The following is a 15,907-nucleotide window of genomic DNA, read 5'->3' on the forward strand; positions in this document are numbered from 1 at the left end:
TCTGAGGAAGCAGGTCAGAGAACAAGCGAACTTAGTGATTAATGCTGAGTATGCTCAGCTGTTTCTCACCCTCCCTTTTTTCTTGATTAATTGTATAACATTTATAAGGACCGTTTCACTAGTTACTACCAATTCAAGGGCAGGGCTCTTTGTGCATTTCATTTCTCCATTCCCTAGAATGCTGTGTGTGTAGTACATCTGCAGTGTGGATTCATTGTTGGGATAAACTGCTCATGCTCAGTGCTTGCATGTTAAGAGGCAGGCATGCTGATCCTCCAATTCAGAATGTTTTTGTGTGATTTGGAACTGTGTTCTGTTGAAAGATTTTATTTTGAGGGCTGAAGATCTCTAAAAGCAAGAAAACACCTTTGATATCCCAAGTTGTGTCATTATTAAAAGTAAAAATAAATTAGCATCTCCATGGCTAGAGTGTTTTATATTCATATTTTTGTCTCTTCATCAAGCCATCTGCTTGCATAATTTCATTTCTATTCTATAGACACCCACAGGCAGCCCGCCACTGGAATCACACTCCCAGCTTGTCCTGCCCTAATCCTCAGGAAAGATAGATGAGAAGCCTTCAAGTCTCTTTCATTTAATCCTCATGACCATCTTTGAGGTACATTTTACGATCTAAAGTGAGACCTTCAGGGATGACTTGTGACCTGCCTGTTCTTAAGGAGGTGAAAGAAGACTGGAGCATAGCCCCTGACCACTAAACTCTGTGGCCGTTTCCAGAGCCCACCCGCTCTGCTCTCCTGGCCTCACAGGGACCTCAGCACACACGGATCCTTTGCCCCCCTCCTCACACACCCTGCACTTTCTTCCCTCACTGGGTTACTATGACAGAATCTGCAAGCCCTGGAAATTCCTCTCGGAAAGTTGCTATAGAAACTCCCAGTGGGGGTGTCTGGAGGATGTGGTGTGAATCCTCGCAGCTGATGCACGCAGCCGTGTGCAATGAGTGTGGCAGCTCCCAATCAAGCCCCCAACATTTCTCACCCAACATGTGCCATCCCAGAGCGCGGAGGAGGAAGCCGCTCTACTCTTTTGCTGCTAACTCCAGCCTTGAAAAGAGAGCCTTCCCTCTTCTGATCTCGGGGAAAGTGCAGGGCTTACTGAACTCACCCACCTCAGTTCAGAGATCGTGAAACTGAGGCCCAGCGTGGCCATCCATTATGCAGGGAATGCGAACAGCCAAACACAAGGGGGCACCACTTCCCCGTGGAGTGGTCACACACCACACTGCCTCCCTTGGCAGGATGGGGGTCTGGGAGCCTTGCCCCCAGCTGCGGTTTGGGCAATAACTTCTTCCCTCCTGCATCTCCTCAAAGACCTCTGGTTCTTGCCCAAAAGCTATCTGGCTACATCAGCTCCAAACTCAATGAAATCTTGCAGCTCACCAACTTGTCATTTCCAGAGCAAGCCAGTGGCCCCTGCTGCTCACAGCAGCTCAGGCTAATGGACATAGCCTTGGATGTGGAGGCAAAGGGCCTCAGCTCAAAGTCCAGCCCCACTACATTCTAGCTGTGTGCTTCAGTTTCCCTTCAGTTTCAGTAGCAGGGTCATTTTGATCTCCGAAGGCAGCCTTAAGGATTCAATGAGGTCTCACCTGTGCTCCTCAGCTGCCTTGTTCAAGAACGGAGAACCCACCATGCCAGGAGCATTGGAGAGCAAGGAAACAGGAGGGGCCCTAAGATGCACCTTTGCGGCTGACTCAGACCGCGGCCTGGATGCTGCCTCCTCAGCGGGGCCCCCTGGTGGGCAGGGCCAGGACAGCTGGATGGGAACTCAGGGCACTTAATCCCATATGTTGACAAATGACTGGATTTTCACAGGGTTGCCTGTGAAAATTTCTCTTTTCACACAGTTCTTAAAATAAATCTTGTTGAAAGGAGGGATTCACAGAGGAGAAGTGACAGATATATCCTGTTCTACATAAGATGACTAATATCCCACAAATGTTCACAAGAAGCATAAGCCCGAGAATGTCACAGACACAAAGGGCCTTGGAGACAGGGGCTTTGTGGCCCATATAAGGAATGGGAAGCAAAGAGGGAGTGCTGCTTTTCCAGCCAGCTAAAATCCCACTTAACACCTTCTGAGTACCTACTATGTGTGGGACTGGGTGCAGGGGACAGGGCAAGCTTAGAGATGGAAGAAAGAGGCGGTCCTCTGCTCTAAGGTGTTTATAGTGCAAGTAGGTGGTTAAGACACAGGGAAATATAATACTGGGAAGAACTGGGGAAGAGGTGCCAAAAACATATAAGCAATGGGCTCCTGAAAATTGAAGGACTGCATTCTCTACTTTGTGGATGCAGGGGAGAGGAAGATAAGTCTAAAGGAGTTTTATTGGAGTTGTGGGTTTCTAAGATTGACCACAATATATTGGTATTTTTGTATTATCAGTCTATATCTAAGAACCCAGACTTTTAAAAAATGCAAATATGAATAAACTTTTAAGAAAAAGAAAGTCCACTTGAACATTATTTAAAAGATTAAAGATTAAATATTGGTATCAATAAGATACTTTTAAAAATATTTTAAAATATTATATTTTAAAAATATTATATCATGAAATATTATTATATTTTCAAAGTATATTTACTGACATCCAGAAATGTACCAGACCAAACTGGAGAGGACCCTGGCTATCCTCTTACTATGATCTAAATGTATCCCCCAAAAATGCATGTACTAGAAACTTAATCTCCAAAGCAGTGATGTTGGGAGGTGCGGCCTAATGGGAGGTGTTTAGGTCAAGGTTAAAGCTGCTGCGTGAAGGGCTTCCAGGTGTGGATGCGGTCTCTTCTGCTCTTCTGTCATGTGACAACACAGGGTTCCACCGCTCAGGAGGATGCAGCATTTAAGGCACTATCTTTGAAGCAGAGACGAGACTTTCACCAGTTGCCAGCACTTTGATCTTAGACTTCCCAGTCATCAGAACTGTGAGAAATACATTTCTGTTCCTTATAAATTGTTCAGTCTCAGGCATTCTATTATAGCAGCGCTGCCTGGCCTAAGATGCCTCTCCTCTCTAACAGAATGTAATGCTCAAAGGAGAAAAAGGAACCGCTGGCAGGAAGCAGAGACCCGAGAAAACCTGTAAACTGCCTGAACATTCAGTGAATTTCCCACCTCAGACATGGAACCATTAGCCTTGTGGATCAACATGTTTAAGCACAGACACTGACCAGTAATTGGCTGATCGCCACATGATGCTGACCCAGTGGCAACCCTAGGAATTCAGCCTTAAAAACTGAAAACGAGATTTTTTTTTAAAGAGGAAAAACCTCTTTGACTACATACTTTGGAAGAAACTATCCTAAAGAATTAGTACGGAAGGGTCAGTGAGTAAATTAACAAAAAATTTACAAAAAGAAACAACCACCGTGGAGGGAGGGGAGAGTGGAATCAGAATCCAGAGTTGTTGCGGTATATGATCTAAACTGTTTGAAAACATTAGGAGACATGCAAAAAACCCAGAAAAGTGCTACCCATATACAGGAGCAAAAAGAGTCAACGGAACCTGTTTCTGAGGTACCCCACAGAAAGACAATAAACCAACGATTATAAACATGTCCAAAGAATGAAAGAAATGGTGTTTAAGAATAAAACAAAAGTATGATGACCATGGCTTATCAAATTAAAACTATCAATAACTACATAGAAATTATGAAATATAACAAAATGAAAATTATTGAGTTGAAAAGTACAGTCATTGAAGTGAAAATTTCACTGGAGAGATTCAGTAGCAGGCTTTAGCTGGCAAAAGAGATAAGCAAACTTGTGGACAGATGAATATAGACCATCCAGTCTGAAGAACAGAGAGAATTTTTTTTAAAAAATTGAACACAGCTCCCAGAGAAGGAGAGAGAAAAAGGCAGAAAAAATATTTGAAGAAACAGTGGCTGAAAATATCCCACACATGATTTTTTAAACTAATTTACACATCCAAGAAGTTCAACAAACTCCAACTAAAATAAATTCAAAGAGATTCACACCTTAGCAAATTATAATCAAATTGTTGAAAGAGAAAAAATTGAAAGCAGCAAAAGAAAAATGACTCATGAAGTACAAGGAACCAAATAAATTAACATTTTATTGTGATGAGAATTTCCATCAGAAACAATCAGAAGCTAGAAAGCAAAGTGCTAAAAGAAAAAGTCAAGCAAGTATTAAGTATTCAACAATACTCTCCTTCAAGAAAAAAGGTAAAATAAAGACATTACCAGATAAACAAAGACTGAAGAGAAATGACACCAGACAGCTACTTGAATCTGTATATATATACATAAAAAAAACTAGTAAAGATAATTACACAGCTAAATATAAAATCTGCTTAAGTATATTATTTCTTATGTTCTTCTCTTATTTTAAGCACTTTGCATAGAAAAATTAGAATTGTTGGATTTTAACCTATACATAATTATAAAGTATAATAATAGGTAAATTTCATATAAACAGCAAAATAGAACAAAGAAGGGGAGAAATAGACTTCTATTGGAATCAAATATCTATATTTTACTGGGAAAATGTTAGTATTAATCTGAAGCAGATTGTGATAAATTAAGAAACATATTGTAATCCACAAATAAACCATAAGAAGATATCCCTTAAAATATAGTAAAAAAATAACAAAAGAATCAAGTAGTGCAATAGAAGTATCTATTTAACACAAAAGACAGTTAAAAGCAATGTATGAATCAAAAAGATATGAAACATATAAAATTAAATAACAAAACAACCTATAAATTAAATCACATAAATAATTACACCAAATGTAAATAGATTGAACATTTCAATAATAGTTTTAGAGAATGTCAAATTGGGTAAAAATAGTAAGACTTAAGAGACACCTTTTAATCTAAGAACACAAATAGGTTTAAAGTAATAGAACGGAAATAGATAAAACAATGCAAATAGTAACCCTAAGAAAACTGGAGTGGCTATACTAATATCAAACAAAATGAAATTACAGTATATCAATATTTATGGGATACAGCAGTGCTTAGAGAAAATTTCTTGGTTTTAAAATGACTTTTTTAGAAAAGAAAAGACACTAAGGTTTCATCTTAACTTACTAGAAAAAGAAGAGTAAACTAAACCTTAAACAAGCAGGAGAAAAAAAATAATAAAGATTAGAGAGGAAATCCATTAAACGGACAAAAGAAAAACAATAGTGAATATAAATGAAATGATTTTTTTAATTGCTAAACCTTTGCATAGACTGGTAATGAAACAGAGAAGACACAAGTTAGCAAAATTACGAGTGAAAGAGAAGACATCTCTTTCAGAACTTGCAGAAATGAAATAATTATGAAAGAATACTATCATCACCTTTATGCCAATAGATTACACAACTCAGATGAACAATTCCTAGCGAAACACAAATTACTAAAACTAACTCAAAAATAAGCAGAAAATGTGACTAGTTATAAAATAAGACCTGTATCCATCTGATCTTCAACAAAGTCGATAAAAATAAGCAATGGGGAAAGGACTCCCTATTCAATAAATGGTTCTGGGATAACTGGGTAGCCATATGCAAAAGAATTAAAATTGGACCCCTACCTTTCACCATCTACAAAAGTTAACTCAAGATGGATTAAAGATTTAAATGTAAGACCTCAAACTATAAAAATCCTAGAAGGAAACCTAGGAAATACCATTTTGGACATTGGCCTTGGCAAATAAATTTTGGCTAAGTCCTCAAAAGCAACTGCAACAAAAACATTGACAAGTGAGACTAAATTAAACTAAAGAGCTTCTGCACAGCAAAAGAAACCATCAACACGTGAGCAGACAACCTAGAGAATGAGAGAAAATATTCACAAACTATACATCAGACAAAGGTCTAATATCCAGAATCTATAAGGAACTTAAACAAACCAACAAGGAAGAAATGAATAACCTCATTAAAAGATGGGCAAAGGATATGAACAGACATTTCTCAGAAGAAGACATACAGGCAGCCAACAAACATGAAAAAATGCTCAACATCACCGATCATCAGAGAAATGTTAGCAAGGCTGCAGAGAAAAGGAAACACTCATACACTGTTGGTGGAAATGTAAATTAGTTCAGCAACTATGGAAAGCAGTTTGAGACATTTCTCAAAGAACTTAGAACTACCATTCCACTCAGCAATGCCACTACTGGGTATATACCCAAAGGAAAAATCATTCCACCAAAAAGACACATGCGCTAGTACGTTCGTTACAGCACTATTCACAATAGCAAAGACATGGAATCAACCTGGATGCCCATCAGTGGTAGACTGGATAAAGAAAATGTTGTGTATATATTTATAATGGAATACTACAGAGCTATGAAAAGAATGAAGTCAGGTCCTTTGCAGCAACCTGGATGCAGCTGGAGGCTGTTACCCTGAGCAAATTTGTGCAGGAATGGAAGACCAAATACCACATGTTCTCACTTATACATGGAAGCTAAACATGGGGTACACATGAACATGAAGGTGAGAACAATAGACACTGGGGATACTAGAAGGGGGCGAGAAGTAGGGGACCAAGGGCTGAAAAACTACCTATTGAGCACTATGCTCAGTACTTGGATGATGGGACTATTTGTACTTCAAACCTCAGGATCAACACAATATACGCATGTAACAAAACCTGCACATGTACCCCCTGAATCTAAAGTGAAAGTTTAAATTATTTTAGAAATAAAATAATAAAGAAATTAACCTAGTATTTAAAAGTCTTTCCAAAGGATAAAGGTCATGCCCACATGGCTTGAAAGAAAGTTTCACGGAGTATACAAATCTAAGTTGCCAGTTATCTTCTCCCAGAACTTATTCTAACTTCTGCTGGTTTCATACTGCTTTTAGACTTTATTCCTCTGTAGGTAATCTGTCTCTCCTTTCAGTTAGTTCTAGCAGATATAGAGATATAGATATGCATTCTTATTCAATATATAGTTATGAAATTGCATGTAAATATCTTAAATATATGTATATACCAATATTATAAATATATATTGCGTAAGAATTATAATTATGTATTTAAGGTACTTCTATTAATATTTAATATATATATAGTCATCCCCCAGTATATGCAGGGGATTGGTTCCAGGGCCCCTGCACATGCACAAATCTGCACATACTCAACTCCTGCAGTCACCCCTGCTGCGGAACCCACGTATAAGAAAAGTCTGCTCTCTATACACAAGGGTTTCACGTTCCGCAAGTGCTGTATTTCTGTTTGGCTGAAAAACATCCATGTGTAAGTGGACTTGTGCCAGTTCCAACCCATGTTGTTCAAGGGTCAACTGTATGTTGGTGCAGTCTCTTATTTATCCTTAAGTTTTATCTTCCTTTTTAAAAACTTTTATCTGTCATTTCTAGGAGATTTACAATGAGAGATTTTCCAGACAATCTAGTTTGCCCGATTGCTGAAAACAGAACTTTCATTTAAATCTGTGATCCTTCTGGAATTGGTTTTTACTTATGGTGTTGCATGGTTTATTATTACTATTTTATACCTAAAGCCAATTGTCCTGGAACCATTTTGGGAATAGTCTATGTCTTCCCAAGGATCTGCCTTCCTGCTTTTTTTTTTTTTTTTTTTTGGTACAATGCAACGATGTTGAATTTTCCTGAGTCCCATGATCCTGGAAAACAATGACGTTTAAGAAATCTTTCCTAATTATTTTTGCCTGGCTTTTCTATCCTGAAACTTTACTGAAATCATTTGTCAAGTCTAGGAGTCTTTTGGAGAAGCTTTAGGGTTTTCTAGATATAAGATCATGCCATCAACATGACTTTCTCTTTTCCAATTTGGATGCCTTTTATTTCTTTTTCTTGCCTCATTGTTCTGGTATGACTTCCAATGCTATGTTAAATAGGAGTGATGAAGGTAGACATCCTTGTCTTCTTCCAGTTATTAGGGTGAACGCTTTCAGCTTTTCCCCATTTAGTATGATGTTAGCTGTAGGTTTGTCATAGATGACTCTTATTTTGAGGCATGTTCCTTTGATGCCTAGTTTGTCGAGGATTTTAATCATGAAGGGATGTTGGATTTTTTTTAGGTAAGGTCTTGCTTTGTAATTCAGGCTGTAGTGCAGTTGCACACTCATAGCTCACTGCAGGCTCAAACTCCTGGATTCAGGCAATCCTCCTGCCTCAGCCTCCTCAGTAGTTGGGACCACTAGTGTGTGCCACCATGCCTGGTTATTTTTATTTTAGGTAGAATAGGGGTCTTTCTATGTTGCTCAGGCTGGTATTAGGGTGTTGGATTTTATTGAATGCCTTTTCTGCATCTATTGAGATGATCATGAGATTTTTGTTTTTAGTTCTGTTTATGTGAAGAATCACATTTATTGATTTGCAAATGTTGAACCATCCTTGCATCCCTGGAATGAAACCCAATCAATTGTAATGAATTATCTTTTTCATGTGCAATATATTGCATTTGGTTTGCTAGTATTTTCTTGAGAATTTTTGCATCTCTATTCATCAGTGATATTGGTCTGTAGTTTTCTTTTTTAGTTTTGTCCTTGCCAGATTTGGGTATCAGGGTGATACAAGTTTAGTAGAATGAGTTAGGAAGGATTCCTCCACCTCTATTTTTTGGAATAGTTTCAGTAAGATTGGTACCAGCTCTGCTTTGTATGTCTGGTAAAGTTTGGCTGTGAATTTATCTGGTACTGAGCTTTTGGTTTTTTGGAAGTTTTTAAATTACTGATTCAATTTCACTACTTGTTACTCATCTGTTCAGGATTTCTATGTTCATAGAAGCACTATTCACAATAGCAAGTCATGGAACCAACCTAAGTGTCTATCAATGGTTGCCTGAAAACGAAAATGTGTCATATACACACCAAGGAATACTATGCAACCATAAAAAAGAATACAGCCGTGTCCTTTGCAACAACATGGATGCAGCTGGAGGTCATTACCCTAAGTGAACTAACTCAGAAACAGAAAACCAAATACCACATATTCTCACTTGTAAGTGGAAGCTAAAAAATGGGTACACATGGACTTAAAAATAGAAATAATAGACACTGGGGACTCCAAAAAGGGGGAGAATGGGGCAACAAGGGTTGAAAAATTACCTGTTGGGCATAATGTTCACTATTTGAGTAATGGGTACACTAGAAGCCCAATCCCTACCAGTATACAGTATTCCCATATAGAAAATAATCACATTTACCCCCTAAATCTAAAATAAAATTTATTTTATTTTTTAAAATAAAGAATCCCGGCCAGGCGCGGTGGCTCAAGCCTGTAATCCCAGCACTTTGGGAGGCCGAGACGGGCGGATCACGAGGTCAGGAGATCGAGACCATCCTGGCTAGCATGGTGAAACCCCGTCTCTACTAAAAAATACAAAAAACTAGCCGGGCGAGGTGGCAGGTGCCTGTAGTCCCAGCTACTCGGGAGGCTGAGGCAGGAGAATGGCATAAACCTGGGAGGCGGAGCTTGCAGTGAGCTGAGATTCGGCCACTGCACTCCAGCCTGGGCGACAGAGCGAGACTCCGTCTCAGAAAAAAAATAAAATAAAAATAAAAATAAAAATAAAGAATCCCTCCAAGGAACCTTAGTGCTCTGGAAAAGGGCTTACTGCAAAGAACCACCCTTTCCCAAATGATTTTGATAAGACTCACAGATGTCTCCTTGTTTATCTATGAAAAGGTCAGAAATAAGCCTTTGAAACTCCTACTCTTTGCTTCATAAATGATTTACTGTACTGCTTGTCCACAAAGATCAGTTAGAACAAAATACTTCTAATCAAACTTCTGTTGAGCATCTCTTCTTCCTCTAGGCCCCTGAATGAGCTTTGGCTCACTCTCAGCCTGAATCATATACAACTCCTTCCTGAGAATAGGCTGACCTCTGACAAAACATCCTCTGATCAAATTTCTAGAAAGACACAAATTACCAAAACTAATTCAAAAAGAAGCAGAACATGTGAATACTTCTAGAGCAAGCAAAGAACTTGTTTGATGGAAACTCACTTATTCATTTTTGCTTGGGTTGCCTATAGTTTTGAGGTCATATCCAAAAAATTGTTGCCCAGACCAATCTCAAGAAGTTTTCCCCTAGGTTTTCTTCTAGTAGTTTTACAGTTTCAGGTCTTATCTTTAAGTCTTTAATCAATTTTTAGTTGATTCATGTATATGGTATGAGATAAGAATCCAATGATATTCTTCTGCATGTGATTATTCAGTTTTCTCAACATCTTTTATTGAAAAGGCCATTCTTTCCAACTGTATGTTCTTGACACCTTTGTTGAAGATCAACTGGTCATAAATGTATGAACTAATTTCTGGGATATCTGTTATTCTTCATTGTTCTATATGTCTGTTTTTAATGCCAGTGCCATACTGCTTTAATTACTATAGTTTTGGAAGTATTTTCAAATTGAGTAGTGTGCCATTGCTTTTCGTGTTTTAGACATGAAGTCCTTGCCCATGCCTATGTCCTGAATGGTATTGCCTAGGTTTTCTTCTAGGGTTTTTATGGTTTTAGGTCTAACATTTAAGTCTCTAATTCATCTTGAATTAATTTTTGTATAAGCTGTAAGGAAGGAATCCAGTTTCAGCTTTCTACACTGGGGCCTGTTGTGGGGTGGGGGGACGGGGAAGGGATAGCATTAGGAGATATACCTAATGTAAATGATGAGTTAATGGATGCAGCACACCAACATGGCACATATATACATATGTAACAAACCTGCATGTTGTGCACATGTACCCTAGAACATAAAGTATAATTTAAAAAAAGAAAGAAATTGAGTAGTGTGATGCCTCCAGCTTATTTTTCTTACCTTGGCTATATAAAGTCTTTTGTGATTCCATCTGAATTTTAGAATTGTCTCTCTATTTCTGTGAAAAATGTCATTGAAGTTTCGATAGGGATTGCACTGAATATGTACATAGTTTTGGGTATTATTGATATTTTAACAATATTAAGCTTTCTAATCCATGAACATAGGATTTCTTTTCATTTATTTGTGCCTTTTTCAGTCAATGTTTTATAGTTTTCCATATAGAGAGCTCTCACCTCCTTGAATAAATTCATCACTAAGTATTTTTTGATGCTATTGTAAATGGGATTTTTTTTTTGTTGTTTTCTTTTTTGTATAGTCTGTTGTTAGAGCAATACTACTGCTTTTTGTATGGTGATTTTGTATCTTGCAGATTTACTAAATTTTTATTAGTTTTAAGAGTTTTTCTAATGGTGCCTTTAAGGTTTTCTATAAGCAAGACTATGTCATCTTCAAACACAGACAATTTAACTTCTTCCTTCCTAATTTGGATACATTTTCTTCTTTGTCTTACCCAATTGCTCTAGCTAAGACTTCGAATACTATATTCAATAGAAATAGCAAAAGTAGACATCATTGTGTTGTTCTTGATCACCATTGGGTATGATACTAGCTGTGGGTTCGTCATATACAGACTTTATTATGTTGAGGTACACATGAAGGAATGTTAAGTTTTGTCAAATGCTTTTTCTGTATCTATTGAGATTACCATGCCTTTTGTTCTTTATTCTGTTAATGCAATGTATTACTTTTATTGATTTTCATATGTTGAAACATCCTTGCATTCCTGGGATAAATCCCACTTGGCCATGGCATTTGACTTTTTTGAATTTGGTTTGCTAATGTTTTGTTGAAAATATTTGCAACTATGTCCATCGGGGATATTGGTCTAATTTTCTTTTTTTTTCTTGGTGGACTTGTCTGGCTTTAGCATTGGGGAAATGCTGGACTTACAATAAGTTTGACAGTGTTCTCTCCTCTTCAGTTTTTGGAAGAGTTTGAGGATTAGCATTAATTTTTTTAATGTTTAGAGAATTCACCAGTGGAGCCATCCAGTCCCATTCTTTCTGGGGGAGGATTTTCATTGCAAATTGAATCTCCTTACTCATTATTTGTCTGTTCAGATTTTATATTTCCTCATAATTCAGTCTTGGTAAGGTTGTTTGTTTCTAGAAATTATCCATTTCTTCCAGCCTATTTAATTTGTTGGCATGTAATTGTTCAGAGTAGTCTCTTATGATCCTTTATATTTCTGTGGCATCAGTTCTAATGTTTCCTCTTTATTTTATAATTTTATTTATTTGGTTCCTTCTTCATTTTGTTCTTAGTTAATGTAACTAAAGGTCTGTTAGCTCTGTTTATTTTGAAAAAATAAGTCTTAGTTTCATTAATCCCTTCCAATAGTTTTTACTCAATTTCATTTATTTCTGCTCTGAATTTTATTATTATCTTCCTTCTGCTAACTTTTTGGGTTTAGTTTGTTCTCCTTTTTCTATTTCCTTGAAGTGTAGATTGTTTGTTACATATCTTTCTTTTTCATAATGTAGTTGTTTATCGTTACATACTTCCCTTTCAGACTGCCTTTGGCACATCTTATAAGTTTTGATTTGTTGTGTTTCCATTTTAGTTTGTCTCAAGATCTTTTTTTATTTCTTTTTAGATTTTTTTACCAGAAGTTTTTGTTTAATTTTGTTCAGAAATATGTTATTTCACTTTGATACAAATGTGAATTTTCCAATTTTCCTCCTGTTATTGATTTCTAGTTTTATACCACTGTGGTCAGAAAGGATACTTGCTATAATTACAGCTTTCTTATATTTGTTAAGATTTGTTTTGTGGCATAACATGTCAACTATCCCGGAGAATTTTCTATGTGTGCTTGAAAACAATGTGTATTCTGCTGCTTTTAAATATAATAAAATATTCTGTATATGTCTGTCAGGTAAATGTAGTCCACAATGTTGTTTTAAGTCTACTGTTTCCTGTCTTGATGATCATTGTTGAAAGCAGGGATATTGTGCTCTGTATTGTTGTATTGCTATCTACATTTCCCTTTAATTATGTTAATATTTGTTTTACATATTTAGGTGTTCCAATGTTGGGTAAACAGACGTTTACAATTACTATATGCTCTTCATGAATTGACCACCTTATCATTATGTAACGACCTTTTTGGTCTTATATAATAGTTTTTAACTTAGCCTACTTTTTCTGCTATAAATATAGCCACTCCTGCTCTCTTTTGATTACTCCTTGCATATAATATCCTTTTCCACCCCTTCACTTTCAGTCCACGTACAGCCTAAAAGCAAAATCCCTGGAGCAGAAACCACCACTACAGCCAGTACCAGGGTAGGAAAACTAAACTGTCATTGATGAGTTGCTAGAGGACAGTCTCAGAGTTAAAGTTGCTCGGGGCAAACTTGAGAGGTGAAAACTCAAGGGAAGCCCAGTCTTGGGGGAAGGGAACTCATATTTTCATGAGTTTTACCTCCAGGGGTTCTGCTAGGTTCTACAGCTATAGCATTCTATAAACATAGCCTAACCCCTAGCCAGATACACATAAAACCTCACACAAAGGCCTATTTACCTCAGTTCTTTTTACCTACTACATGATGTCTGGCTCTCAACAAAAAAAATTATGTGGCACACGAAAAGAGAAAGAAAATATAGTTTGAAAAGACAAAGAAAGTATCAGAACCAGACTCAGATATGGCAGGGAATTTGGAATTATCAGACCAGAAATTTTAAAAACTGTGATTAAAATGTGATGGCTCTAATGGGAAAAAGTAGCCACATCCAAGAACAGATGACTGATGTAATCAGAAATATGGAAACTCCATGAATCAAAAATAAATCTAGCAGTTAAAAACTCTAACAGAGATGAAGTACGTCCTTGATAAGCTTATCAATAGAGTGGAAATTGCCAAGAACAGAACCAGTGAATCGGAGGAAATGCTAAAATAAGCTTCCAGAACTAAAATGCAAAGAAAACCACTGAAAAAGATAAAACAAAATATCCAAAAACCATTAAACAATTACAAAAGGAGAAACATCACCAGACAGAGAAGAAAGAGAATATTTGAAGTAGTAATGACTGAGAATATTCCAAAACTAAAAATAGACACTAAACCATAGATCCAAAAAGTTCAGAGAACACGAAGCAGGATAAATACCAAAAGACTGATATGTAGGCATATCATTTTCAAATGGCAGAAAACTAAAGAGAAAGAGGAAGTCCTGAATAGAAGTCAGAGGACAAAACACCTATGAATCAACAAGGGTAAGAATTACATCAGACGTCTCCTCAGAAAACATGCAAGTGAGAAGAGACTGAAATAAAATACTTAAAATGTTTAAAGAAAAAGGAAACCCCACCAACCTCGAATTTTTCCCCAGTGAACTTATTATTTAATAAATGAAGGCGAAACAAGACTTTCTCAGTCTTGAGGGAATTTGTCACCAGTAGACCTGCCTTGCAAGAAATGTTAAAATACGTTTTTCAGCAAGAAGAAAAATGACATAGGTGAGAACTCTGATCACATAAAGAAGGGAAGGTCATTAGAAAACAAATAAATAAAGATTAAATTACTAATTGCTGGTGATGTGTTGAAACACTATTGAATTTTATATGTTGAGCTTGAATCTAGCAACTGATAACCCAAATCAGTTAATAGTTCTAAATGTGTTGTCTTCAGATTCTTTTGGGTTTTTACATTAAAAAAAAAAAACTTGTCTATAAATAGCAAATGTTTTGTTTATTTTTTAATCTGCCTAACTTTTTCTTTTCTTATTGCATTTGGTAAGATCTCTAGGATATTGTTGAAAGAAAATGAACATAGCAGATATTCTTGTTTTGTCCTGAATATAAAGAAAATGCTTCTGAAATTTAACCATTAAGTATATTTGTTGTAATTTTTATTATATATTAATTTCAATACATAATATAATCATGATGAAAATCTCTACTATTATAAATATTTGATCATAAATGGCTTTTTATTGCACATTTTCAAGAACTTGAAATAATCACATATTTTCTTGTCATATTTTAGTGTTATAAGTTCCACTGAAAAATCTCAGGTGCAACCATTTCTGAAGTGTATCCTGTATTAACATATTTGTGATTTTTTTTCTCCCACATTACTGTATTTAATTAAAATTAGTATTCTATCTTTCTCAGGTTTGGGCATGAAGCTTATGTTAGCCTCATGATTTAAGCTGATTATTTTTCCTTCTCTATGTATTCTATGTAGCAATGAAATTGAAGTCATTAGTATTTGTTATTTGAAAGTTTTCTAAAGCCCACTTGAAACACCATAAGCCTGGTACAGTTTGAAGGAGAATATGAGAGAGGTTTTGAATTGTAATTTCTGTAATGCTAATGGGACTACTCAGATGTCTTCTTTTTTTCTTTTCGGTGGCAAGTTTAGTACTTACATATACTCTAGAAAATTATATATTTCGTTTAATTTTTGTAATGTAATGACAAGCTGTTTTGTCAAGGTTTTCTTTTATAATTTTAAAATTATGACTGTATCTCATGATATAGTCCTTCAACTATTATTTACTGGTACTTTCTTTCTTTCACTTGTTTGGTCTTACCAGATGTATACTTTACATCTGGCCCTTTTTGAGGAAAGAGCTCATGGATTGACTATCATCATGGTTTCTTTACTTCATCTTTCTTTGATACATGTTTGTTTCTGCTTTATTTACTTTGCTCTGCTTTCATTGGGATTACTTCTTTTTATAGTATTTTGATTTGCAAACTTAGTTGAATAAAGGCCAGTCTTTTTTCTTTTCTAATGGATGCCCTTGAAGTTCAAAATTTTCCTCTAATTACCATTTTAGCAGCATCACTCATGTGTTGATATGCGGTCACTCTTTATCATTCACTTATAAATATTTCATGATTTCAATTGTGATTTCTATACCCCTTGAATTATTTAGCAGAGTATTTTTAATTTCCAAGGGAATATGGCTTTTTGACTATATTTTGGCATTGATTTTCATCTTTGAATAGTTATTAGAGACTATCATCTTATGTATATGAAATTGATTATTTGGTATTCATTGGGGTTGGCTTTGTGGCCTAGTACTTTCCAATG

This window comes from Theropithecus gelada, chromosome 7a (genome assembly GCF_003255815.1).
Source record: "Theropithecus gelada isolate Dixy chromosome 7a, Tgel_1.0, whole genome shotgun sequence".
In the NCBI taxonomy this organism is placed as follows: domain Eukaryota; kingdom Metazoa; phylum Chordata; class Mammalia; order Primates; family Cercopithecidae; genus Theropithecus; species Theropithecus gelada.